General features: G+C 43.5%; 1 protein-coding gene across 8 annotated transcripts in view; it reads right to left on the reverse strand.

Annotated features, from left to right (window-relative positions):
* LOC125459529 (leucine-rich repeat-containing protein 4C-like) overlaps positions 1 to 12,256 on the reverse strand; it is a 966,049-nt gene that overhangs the window by 349,044 nt on the left and 604,749 nt on the right. For 6 of the 8 annotated variants that reach the window (XM_059652143.1, XM_048546067.2, XM_048546065.2 and 3 more), the window contains one exon: positions 12,185 to 12,246. The exons of the other annotated variants lie outside the window; for them this stretch is intronic. The gene's annotated coding sequence lies outside the window, so the exon portion shown is untranslated. The remainder of the gene's footprint in view (positions 1 to 12,184; positions 12,247 to 12,256) is intronic. 8 annotated transcript variants of the gene reach the window in all.

Raw genomic sequence — 12,256 nt, forward strand, 5'->3', positions numbered from 1 at the left:
CAGCAAGTTTACGAACGATTAATCAACCTCTGTTACAAACTATAACTTCAATTAAGAGCAAAAATGCCTTTCAGTTGAGGAAATGTAAATGACAAAACAATGCTGTGCCACAATACGAATGATATACCGTGATATAAAACTTATTTTCCTTTCCAATCCTGCCACCAAACATTGCGAAGGAGGAGTATTAACATTTTATAAGCCAGGGCACCAAAATAGAAGCATTACAAACTAGATTTGGGTTAATAAACCTAAATATTTGCGATGGGTGGAGGTCAAAACTCTGTGGGTGTGTTGACAGAATATTAAAACATATTTAAGCAACAAAAAAGATCTTGTTGAGAATTCAATTGGTCACGTTTTATTCATCTTTCAGTATTTATTCAGCAATGCTGCTATTTTTGAGGTGAATGATAGGCACAAAATGCAAAATTAAACATGGCCCAAGAGATATTTGCTTTACATTTCTGTGTATCCCGAGATGTGCTGGAGAAGGATTTCCTCATAAAGTAAGATGCCAGCTTCTCCAGTTTTCAGAATTCTTCTTTAAACACACAATATTTCGGATCTTTCCAATGAACAAAAATACCTTGAATGATGGGAGTTTGCCCATTTATTTGCATTGCTCCAATCCTTTCAGAAGTAATATTTCTGTATTTTTAACATGGCACCCCAGACATGAGACATACAAAATATAATGAACAAGTCTGTGCCATCACACTGAAAATTAAAGCATTAGCTCTATAGTGATAGCTCAAATATAATTATGCATCAGTTCTTGTTTTTACAATCAGGCACACAGCACACACATTTGTCAGCAGAGACAATACAAAAAAATCTCAGCAGTGTCAAAAACTATCTGACTATATCACCAATTAGTACAATTATTTCTGCCAATACTGTTAAAAAAACTAACCCTGCAAGTGTCTGCCATCGGTGACTAATATCTTTCCATATGGCTGGTTTCTATTTTTGAATTTCAAAGCTGAAGGGTTTTAATGGTTACAATTGATCTTCCCCATGCCTCCCATAAGCCTGCTATCACTGCCATCCACCATCACCACACCTCATCACCAATAAAATTGTGGCATGATATTATTACGATATTGAAGTTGGCTTCAAATTTGAAAAAGGAAGTTGCAGGATCCAAGGAAAACCCATTTATTTGAATCAGTTTGCATTTTTTACACTTGTTTTCACAACAAATCTAAACACTAATTGTGATGCTATCTTAAGATTTATATTAAGACTATTCTGGAAGTTTTAAGGTCTTTGTTATGTTGAGTAAAATAACACCAGTTTTGGCTGTTCTGACTCGACACCAAGTTATTTTCTCCGTGAAATTTATAGCTGTGAGCTTTCTCATTGTCACAGAGTTTCAAAATACACCTTAAAAGAAAACATACTAGCCTTTAATTAGATTGTAAACACAACTTTGGGAATGTGTGTTTCTATTTGCTTCTTGGCGTTGCTAATCTTAATCAGTATTGAAGGTAAAACAAGTGTCCCTGAATAAGGTGAAAACTATGAAGTTCAACTGTGTCCCCGATTTATTCCCTATGATAAACAGAGAGATGAAAAAAATCTTTCTGTAATTCCAAGCAATTACCATATCTGGTAAGAGACAATCTAGTCCATCACCCCTTGACATTCAATGATGTTACCATCACTGAATCCTGCACTATCAACATTCTGGGGGTGACATTGACCAGAAACTTAATTTACCACAGTGAGTAACTTAGCTTATGACTCGCCAAAGTCTATCCAACATCTCCAAGGCACAAGTCAGGAAGAGTGATGGTGTATTCCCCAGTTACCTGGATGCTTGCAGCTCCAACGACACTCAAGACACCATCCAGGACAAAGCAGCCCACTTGATTGGTACCACATCCACAAATATCCACTCCCTGCACCATCCAATGCTCGATTGCAACAGTCTGTATTATCTACAAGATACACTGCAGAAATTCACCCAAGATCCTCGACAGCGCCCTCCAAACCCATGACCACTCTCATCTATAAAGACAAGGGCAACTGACACATGGGAACACCATCAACTTCAAATTCCCCTCCAAGCCACTCACCATCCTGACTTGGAGACATATCATCATTCCTTCACTTGGTCAAAATCATGGAATCCCCTCACTAGTGGCACAGTGAATGGCAACAGGAGGAATGCAGCAGTTTCAGAAAGCTGCTCACCATCACCTTCTCAAGGGCAACGAGGGATAAGCAATAAATATTGGCCAGTCAGCGAAACCCACATCCCAAAAATGAATTTTAACAAGTTGAAAATATCCCAGTAGTAGGATTACATTCAAGGAACTATCCCAACATATCTCTATTGATTTCCTGACTCCACACCCATGCTCCCCACTGGGCTCAGAAAATCAAGGCCGTAGAGTCATTAAGCACAAGACGAGGGCACTTGAGTCTATTTCATCTCTCCTTTCAGAAATCCCATCATTTGCATTTTTCCATCAGTGTAGCCTTGCAAGTTTATTTTCCTCAAGTGCCTATCCCAGGTTCCTTTTGTAATCATTGATCATGTTAGCCTCCTGCATCTTGAGCAGAATGTTCCAAGTCATTATCATATATTGCTTCTATATCTTTTACCTATATTCTTAAATGCCTGCTTCCTGTCCCTCTTGGAAACAACTTTCCTCATTTAAGCCTACTACAATCTTGAACATCTCCTTCAGATTTCCCCTCAATTGCCTTTGCTCCAAGAAAACAGCTCCAACTTCTCCAACCATACCACCAGCTAACTTTTCCATTTCCTGAAACCGTTTGGCTCGCCAAAGCCTGTCATCCATCTACTTGCACCAATTATGAGTCTGCTGGATTACTCAGCAATTGCTTTGATACATGCAGACCTAACAACACTCAAAAATCACAATACCATACAGGATAAATTATCCCACTTGGCACCCCATCGATCACCTTATCGCTCCCCCCAGAATATTGCATCAGTTCTAATCGTCTACAAGATGCAGATGCACTGCCACAACTCGCCAAATCTCCTTCAATAGCACTTTGCAAACCTCTGCCCAGTCTGTGACCAGGGCACCAAGTCAAGCCAGTTGTATTCTTGAAGGTTTTTATTGGTAATGATGTTGCAGAAGAGCTTCCCAAATAACTTGATATTATTGAGCTTCCAAACTGAATTTCAGCACCAAATCGTCCACATTCTTCCTGCTGTTAACCACGAGTTTGCATAGAGTCTAATACAAAGATTTCTCCCACACACCACAAGCCAAGGATCACGTGAGTCAAAAAATATTATGTTATTATTTCTCTCATGGTAAAACCTTGGGTAAAAATATTCATGTTGGATCTGCCTGGTCTGAACTAATTCAATTCTTCCAAACACTCTATATGTAGAATGAGCTAATAGTCACTGTTCCAAATTATTAAACTCTTGCAATGAAATTTGAAGTCTGTGATGTAAACAAAAGTGAACTAAGTTAGAAATTCGATATTTAGTTAATAAAAATCACAATTAATTATAAGCTACATCATCATTAAAATTACATGCAAAATCCGCTCAGTGCGCAAATGACTTCATGGGTTAGTCAGCAGACTCAAAATTAAACATGGTTCTTCAGGAAAAAAATGTTTTAAAACTCAAGAGCTCGCAGTAAGCATCATATCAGTTCCTGCACACTGGATGAATTCATTGCAATCTTGGTGTTCTTATTATAGTTTGCCAAAGGAAAAATTAAAATGCAAACCTAATTACACCTAGAGCTGTGGCACAGCAATTCTACAATAAACTGCGAAAGCCGAAGCATTGAGTATTGTATGTATAATTTATAGAAATTTTCCTGAGGCCCTAATCAGAGGCAAATCATGCACAGGACAAATATACAGCTCTCTGCAGTGATACTCGATTTGAAGTGAATGATTTTTAATAGTTCATTGATAGCCTAAGGATTAGAAGAGAAAAAAAAATTTGCTGAATTCAATTACATATTTGAGGAAACTTGTTTGCCCCAATACACAGCTAAAAGTTCAATGTGACAGGATACCGGTTCAAGGCCCCTAATCTGATCTAATAAAGTGCAGACTGACACCAAGCTCAGCAGGAGGCAAAGACAACATGTATTTCTTTCAAAAGCCCAACTTGTGTATTTAGGAGGTGCATTCAAGCTGCTAGCATCCATAACTGTTTCTCACAATGAAGAAAGATTGAAATAGAGCTGGAAGCCAGAACCCATGCATCACCAGACTCCTCAGGCCTAAAAGTGGAATGGAGGTGCCTTGTCTTCACATGGAGCCTGGTAGTCCTCTCGGTATCCACAGTGAATGGAAAGGGCCCAGACAGACATGCACGTTGTCTGGAGTCAACGATGATGCCACGTTCTCACAAAAATGTCTAACAACCTCACACAGACAATGGTAGTGAATATGTCTTCTGATGGCATCACCAACATAATTTTTCACCATTTTCAGAGATTTCCATTCGCTACACCCCTGTCACTAATCCATTAACCATCTCTGGCAACATGGATTTGCACAGAATGCTCATAGAGTTCACTCCAACCTCTCATACTTACCACTGATTGTAAACCTCACACCTGTCTCTTGCAGTTTCGTATATTTTGTGCCATTCAGTTATGAAAGGCGCATCATTTACAAATTGCAATTTTCTCACTGGCTCCTTGTCATTCCAACTGCAAGATGAGGAGGCCCATAACCCGGAGGAACAACAGCAAACTGGTCAGGCTGGTGAGGGTGGGCGGGTAAACTATATCACCAGAACCCTTTGGAGTAGATAATGTTTCAAATTATTGACATGTCAATCACTGAGGCCATTGTAAAAGGCATAAATGAGAATGGCCAGGATGAAATCAACTTTATCCTCATCCTGCAACATGTTGGGAGGTACAAATTTCGCAGTGTACAATGATTGCACCCAACAACTCCGAAAAACCAATCCCCTTAATCAGAACCACCTGACCGACCAGTGCCATCAATGAACAGCACACGCTGGAGCACCGTCTAATGAAGGAGCTCCAACACCTGACCTGACACTCATGATCAGTGACTCAAGGTTTGTACTGTACTTATCTTGGAGACTAGTACAAAATTAATACCAAAATATTTAAGAAAGGAGAGAAAGTGAAAATCGGGAACTGTTAGTCTTACATCTGTAATTGAGAAACTGTTACAACCTGTTGAAAAGGAAGGGATAATTAGACACCTGGGTGATGGTGATTTGCCTGGGGCAAAATCAACATGGGTTTGTGAGTGGGAAATGGTGCAAGATGAATTTGGAGTTTTTGAAGATGTTGCTCACAAAATTGGGGAAGGAGTTTTGGGGGCAGAGTTGCACACTAATTAGCATTGCTGCCTCACAGAGCTCGGGATTCAGGTTTGACTCCACCCTCGGGCAACTGTCTGTGTGGAGTTTGGAGTTTGCACGCTCCCCCCATTTCTGTGTGGGCTCCATCTGAGTATTCCGGTTTCCACCCACAGTCCAAAGATGTGCAGGTTATATAGATGTGTCATGCTAAATTGCCCATAATGTCCAAGGATGTGCAGGCTAGGTGGATTAGCCATGGGAATTGCAGGGTTACTGGAATAAGGGTAAGGGTGTGGGTCTGGTTGGGGTGCTCTTCAGAAGGTTGGTGTGTACTCAATGGGCCAAATGGACTGTTTCAACACTGTAGGGATTCTATTATTCTATCAGTGAAGTTGAATACAAACTAAATATACATAGATTTGGAGAAGGCTTTTGATAAAATCCCCTATAGGAGGCTAATTAGAAAGCTTGAACCTCATGGGACAGGAGGTAATGTGCTGCCAATAAATTAATAATTGGCGAATACACAGAAAACAGAGTGTAAGAATTAATTGGTCTTGAAAATGTTAGTAGGCTGGGATTGGTGGGGTACCAAAAGGATCAATACTTGGGCCTATAGCTGTTTACGAGATAAATCAGAAATTTGGAAATGGGGACTAAATTTAATATTTCCTAATTTGCAGATGATACAAAGCTAAGTGGGAATATGTGTTCTGAGGAAAATATTAAACCGCTTCAGGAGAATACAGGTTTATTGAATGAGCAAGTGCATCACAGATGGAATATAGTTTTAGAATTCATAACATCATCCACTTTAGAAAGAGAAACCAATGTGCTCAGTATTTCTTAACTGGAAATAGGTTGGAAAGTATATATGTACAAAAGTATATATTAAGTAAGTCAATAAACCAATAAAGTCACTGAAGACTAAATGTGTGTAGCAAGCAGTTAGGAAGACAAAGGGAATGTTGGCCTTTATTTCAGGAGGATTTAAGCACAGAAGAAGTGAAGTTTTGCTTCAATTGTACAAGGACTTGCTTAGTCGCTCCAGGGGTACTTTGTGCAGTTTTGGTCTCCATAACTCAAAAAAGTACTATTATTGCCTTAGAAAGAATGTACCATAAGTTCACCAGAGCTGTTCTAGGAATGGAAGAATTGTCCTTCGAAGAGAAATTTAGTGAATTGAGTCTGTATTTACTTTTTGTGTTCACTCACTAGATGTTGGCGTCGCTGGCTGGGCCAGAATTTATTTTCTGTCCCCAAGTGTCCTTGACAATGTGGTGGTGAGCTGCCTTCTTGAACTGCTGCAGGCCAGTTGGTGTTGGTTTTTGTCAAGTTTTAAAGCATTAGTGATGATTTCTTTGAAGTCTACAAAAGATATAAAGGGTACAAGATAATCTAGATGCAGGTAAGATGTTTGGGGAGTCTAAAGCCAACAGATACAATTTAAAAGTATGGTGGGGGGGTGGATGCCACTAAGATCTGAGATGGGACGAAGTTATTTTACTCAGATGATCGAGAACTTTGAAATTCTCCAGAATTACACAGAAGTGTTGAGGCTCAGCTTTTGAGTTCAATTCAAAGAAAGATTTCTGATTACCAGTGGAATACAAGGATATGAGGGTGACAATAAATGAAAGATATTAAAGTTTGTTTAGGCAGGTTCACTGAGCTGAATTTCCTCCTTCTGCTCCTCTGTTCCTTATGAGTCATCTAGATAGAAGTAGATTGCCGTCAGACCAGGGGGAAAGGTAGTTTGTCTTTGAACGAAATGGCAAACAAAATCACAGCCAAGATCTGCTGGAGAGATAGAGCAGTTTTTCCGCCGTCTTCGCCTCCATGCCTACTTCTTCAACCGGGAACCTAACCCTCCTTCCACTGACCCCTTCACCCGCTTCCAACACAAGTCCTCCTCCTGGACACCACCCCCAGGTCTCCTACCCTCCCTCGACCTCTTCATCTCCAACTGCCGTCGAGACATTAACCGCCTCAGCCTCTCCACCCCTCTCACCCACTCCAACCTCTCCCCCGCAGAACGGGCAGCCCTCCGCTCCCTCCAATCCAACCCCAACCTCACCATCAAACCTGCAGACAAGGGTGGCGCAGTGGTAGTATGGCGCACTGACCTCTACATCGCCGAGGCCAGACGCCAACTCTCCGACACCACCTCCTACCGCCTCCTCGATCATGACCCCACACCCGAGCACCAAACCATCATCTCCAACACCATTCACAACCTCATCACCTCAAGGGACCTCCCACCCACAGCCTCCAACCTCATTGTTCCCCAACCCCGCACGGCCCGTTTCTATCTCCTTCCCAAAATCCACAAACCTGCCTGCCCTGGTCGACCCATCGTCTCAGCCTGCTCCTGCCCCACCGAACTCATCTCCACTATCTGGACTCCATTTTCTCCACTTTGGTCCAGGAACTCCCCACCTACATCCGTGACACCACCCACGCCCTCCACCTCCTCCAGGACTTCCAATTCCCTGGCCCCCAACACCTCATATTCACCATGGACGTCCAGTCCCTATACACCTGCATTCCGCATGGAGATGGCCTCAAGGCCTTCCGCTTCTTCCTGTCCCGTAGGCCCGACCAGTCCCCCTCCACCGACACTCTCATCCGCCTAGCTGAACTCGTCCTCACACTCAACAACTTCTGTTTTGACTCCTCCAACTTCCTACAGACTAAGGGGGTGGCCATGGGCACCTGCATGGGCCCCAGCTATGCCTGCCTCTTTGTAGGTTACGTGGAACAGTCCCTCTTCCGTACCTACACAGGCCCCAAACCCCACCTCTTCCTCCGGTACATTGATGATTGTATCGGCGCCGCCTCTTGCTCCCCAGAGGAGCTCGAATAGTTCATCCACTTCACCAACACCTTCCACCCCAACCTTCAGTTCACCTGGGCCATCTCCAGCACATCCCTCACCTTCCTGGATCTCTCAGTCTCCATCTCAGGCAACCAGCTTGTAACTGATGTCCATTTCAAGCCCACCGACTCCCACAGCTATCGAGAATACACCTCCTCCCGCCCACCCTCCTGCAAAAATTCCATCCCCTATTCCCAATTCCTCTGCCTCCGCCGCATCTGCTCCCACGATAAGACATTCCACTTCCGCACATCCCAGATGACCAAGTCCTTTAAGGACCGCAACTTTCCCCCCACAGTGATCGAGAACGTCCTTGACCGCGTCTCCCGTATTTCCCGCAACACATCCCTCACCCCCCGCCCCCGCCACAACCGCCCTAAGAGGATCCCCCTCGTTCTCACACACCACCCTACCAACCTCCGGATACAACGCATCATCCTCTGACACTTCCGCCATTTACAATCCGACCCCACCACCCAAGACATTTTTCCATCCCCTCCCCTGTCTGCTTTCCGGAGAGACCACTCTCTCCGTGACTCGCTTGTTCGCTCCACACTGCCCTCCAACCCCACCACACCCGGCACCTTCCCCAGCAACCGCAGGAAATGCTACACTTGCCCCCACACCTCCTCCCTCACCCCTAACCCAGGCCCCAAGATGACATTCCACATTAAGCAGAGGTTCACCTGCACATCTGCCAATGTGGTATACTGCATCCATTGTACCCGGTGCGGCTTCCTCTACATTGGGGAAACCAAGCGGAGGCTTGGAGACCGCTTTGCAGAACGCCTCCGCTCAGTTCGCAACAAACAACTGCACCTCCCAGTCGCAAACCATTTCCACTCCCCCTCCCATTCTCAAGATGACATGTCCATCATGGGCCTCCTGCACTGCCACAATGATGCCACCCGAAGGTTGCAGGAACAGCAACTCATATTCCGCCTGGGAACCCTGCAGCCATATGGTATCAATGTGGACTTCACCAGTTTCAAAATCTCCCCTTCTCTACTGCATCCCTAAACCAGCCTAGTTCGTCCCCTCCCCCCACTGCACCACACAACCAGCCCAGCTCTTCCCCCCCACACACTGCATCCCAAAACCAGTCCAACCTGTCTCTGCCTCCCTAACCGGTTCTTCCTCTCACCCATCCCTTCCTCCCACCCCAAGCCGCACCCCCATCTACCTACTAACCTCATCCCACCTCCTTGACCTGTCCGTCTTCCCTGGACTGACCTATCCCCTCCCTACCTCCCCACCTATACTCTCTCCACCTATCTTCTTTACTCTCCATCTTCAGTCCGCCTCCCCCTCTCTCCCTATTTATTCCAGTTCCCTCTCCCCATCCCCCTCTCTGATGAAGGGTCTAGGCCCGAAACGTCAGCTTTTGTGCTCCTGAGATGCTGCTTGGCCTGCTGTGTTCATCCAGCCTCACATTTTATTATCTTGGAATTCTCCAGCATCTGCAGTTCCCATTATCTCTGCTTGAGAGAACTCATTGAACCATCATAGAGTCCCTACAGTGTGGAAACAGGCCCTTTGGCACAACAAGTCCACACCGAACCTCTAAGCATCCCAGACATAACTAAGCTAGTCTGCACATCCCTGAGCTCTGTGGGCAATTTAGCATGGCCAATCCACCTCGCCTGCACATCTTTGGACTGTGGGAGGAAACTGGAGCACCCAGAGGAAACCTCACAGACATGGGGAGAATGTGCCAACTCCAATCAGTTGCCTGAGCCTGGAATCGAACCGAGGTCCCTGGCGCTGTGAGGCAGCAATGCTAACCACTGAGCCACCTTGCTGCCCCATTCTTAATTCCAGTTTTCTTTTTATTGAATTCAAATTCCACTATCTGCTGTGTCGGGATTTGAACCTAGGTGCCCAAAACTCTACCTGGGTCTCTGGATTAACAGTCCAGCAATAATGCCATTTGGCCATTGTCAAGAATGTCAGTGAGGTGGCACACTGAACAGCATTGATGGGCATGTTGGGTGTATTGATCTGCCTTCTAGATAATCTCCTGTGTGTGTCAAGGACCATGGAGGAGTGCTGCTCAATCTTTTTGAAGGGCATCAGAAAGAGCTTGACGCCTCTGGAGTCTCTGCTCAACCTTGTCCTTCAGACCCAGAGAAACTGCTACAATAGTGCCCATCACATCTTGTGCAGAGAGCTCTCCTAACACTCAGCAAACACACTAGGGATGAAGCAATGAAGAGACATACCACAAAACCTTGAAGTGTGCTTCAAAAGTACAAGCCGATATTTTGCAATAGCTGATGTTCTCAAAACAGTAACATGGGTGCCTGGTTGTTGAAAGAACATAACTTCGGGGCTCATTTTACAGTTTGAGACCTGTTGGTAGCACATTGATGCACAGATATACTGAATTGTCATATGCAGTAAACTGGTATTCCATCTGTCAGTACGGTCAGGGGAAGTCAGAGTACTCTTTCTAACTTTCTGGCAATAATATGCCACCATTGTGCCTGCCCTTCAGATGGCAGACATTACAGGACCAGTTCAGAAGCAGCTGGCACTAGAGAACACCCACAGTAAAATGACACTAGACCTTGCTGGAATAACACATTTTCCAACTACGAGAAGTAAACTTATGGACACATCATGATACTGGTAAACAATTATATTGCTTTATTTATGCAGAAAACATGCATGGGAGAAAATTTCTTCAAACCAAGCACCATCACTAGCCATCAGCTTGAGGTCCACGCAGTACTGAGGGGTGCCGCATTGTCAAAGACGCCATCTTGGATGAGACCGTAAACTAAGTCCCCACCACACAGGTGGGTATAACATAGAAGATTGTGCTGTTAGAAGAAGAGGAATGCCCTGGTCAATATTTAATCCTGCTACCTCTGTCACTGAATAAAATGACCTGATCATTGTGGAAATTTACTATGTGCACATTGGCTCTTGTCTTTTTCCTGGAAGACAACAGTGACTACATCGTAAAGGGCTTCAACAACTATTGATCATCCTGAAATCATTAAAAGCATTAAGTATTGTTGTGACTTTTATAACATCTTTTACATTTTAAGACCCATATCTACATGAATACCATCTGTTCAAAAATTTACTACCATGTCAGTTAAAAGTATACAAATAGCAGAGGCTTTATCCAGAGATGGTTTTCTCCCAGATAACATATTTATCTTGAATATTAAGTAGCAGTACAGGTTCTATTTTGCAAGTCGGCAACAGAAAATGCATAAGTTACCTGCATTTTCCTCAGATAAGAGAAAACTCCAACAAAACCAAGCACAAATTTGGCTCTACACCAACCATTATGAAGGAGCAGTTAAGATGGATCTAAACCATCAGAAAGGACAAACAAAGACTTTGCTCTTCAATGTATTCTTTACAAGTTAAATCAAACAAAATTTCAGCATTCAAAGAGTAAACTCAAATTATCCGCTTCAAATAGTTCAGGTTTCATGTCACATGCAGTCTAAACCTTACTGCATTCAAATTGTTTCACTCCTCTCTTTTGTTCCCACCAGAACACACTATTTTCATTCTGCAGTAATTACAGCAGGCCATTATGGAATGCAAATATCACAGTTATGTTGTGACTTTTCTTGTACCCATGCAAATGCCCATATATTTACAGGACTCACGACACTTGCACAGTGTGAAATGCAAACTGCAAATCAGCAAGCCCTGCATTCGCACTTGCTGTGTGCAAAACATTCTTAACACAACAGACCCTGCCAAGCCCACAATGAGTCCATGCAAAACATCACCACATTTAATTCTTTAGAGATCATATAAACATAAAGCGATAGAATGATAAATCATGGTTTAATAGGCCAGAACAGCAATGGACACAACAGATATTACTGTGAAAATTTAAACACACTCTACAAGCTCATAATAATTAACCAGGCCTTTTTCTTCTGCTGACAAATTGTAACACAGTGTCAAATATATCAGCAAGATATCCCATACGTATTACATTCCAACAAGTGGGCCTTACTTACTGCTTCAATTTGAATTCACCAGATGTGCTCTGTGGGCTGAAGAATCATTGGCAAATGACAATCTGCAGACAG

This window comes from Stegostoma tigrinum, chromosome 17, assembly GCF_030684315.1.
Source record: "Stegostoma tigrinum isolate sSteTig4 chromosome 17, sSteTig4.hap1, whole genome shotgun sequence".
Taxonomy (NCBI): domain Eukaryota; kingdom Metazoa; phylum Chordata; class Chondrichthyes; order Orectolobiformes; family Stegostomatidae; genus Stegostoma; species Stegostoma tigrinum.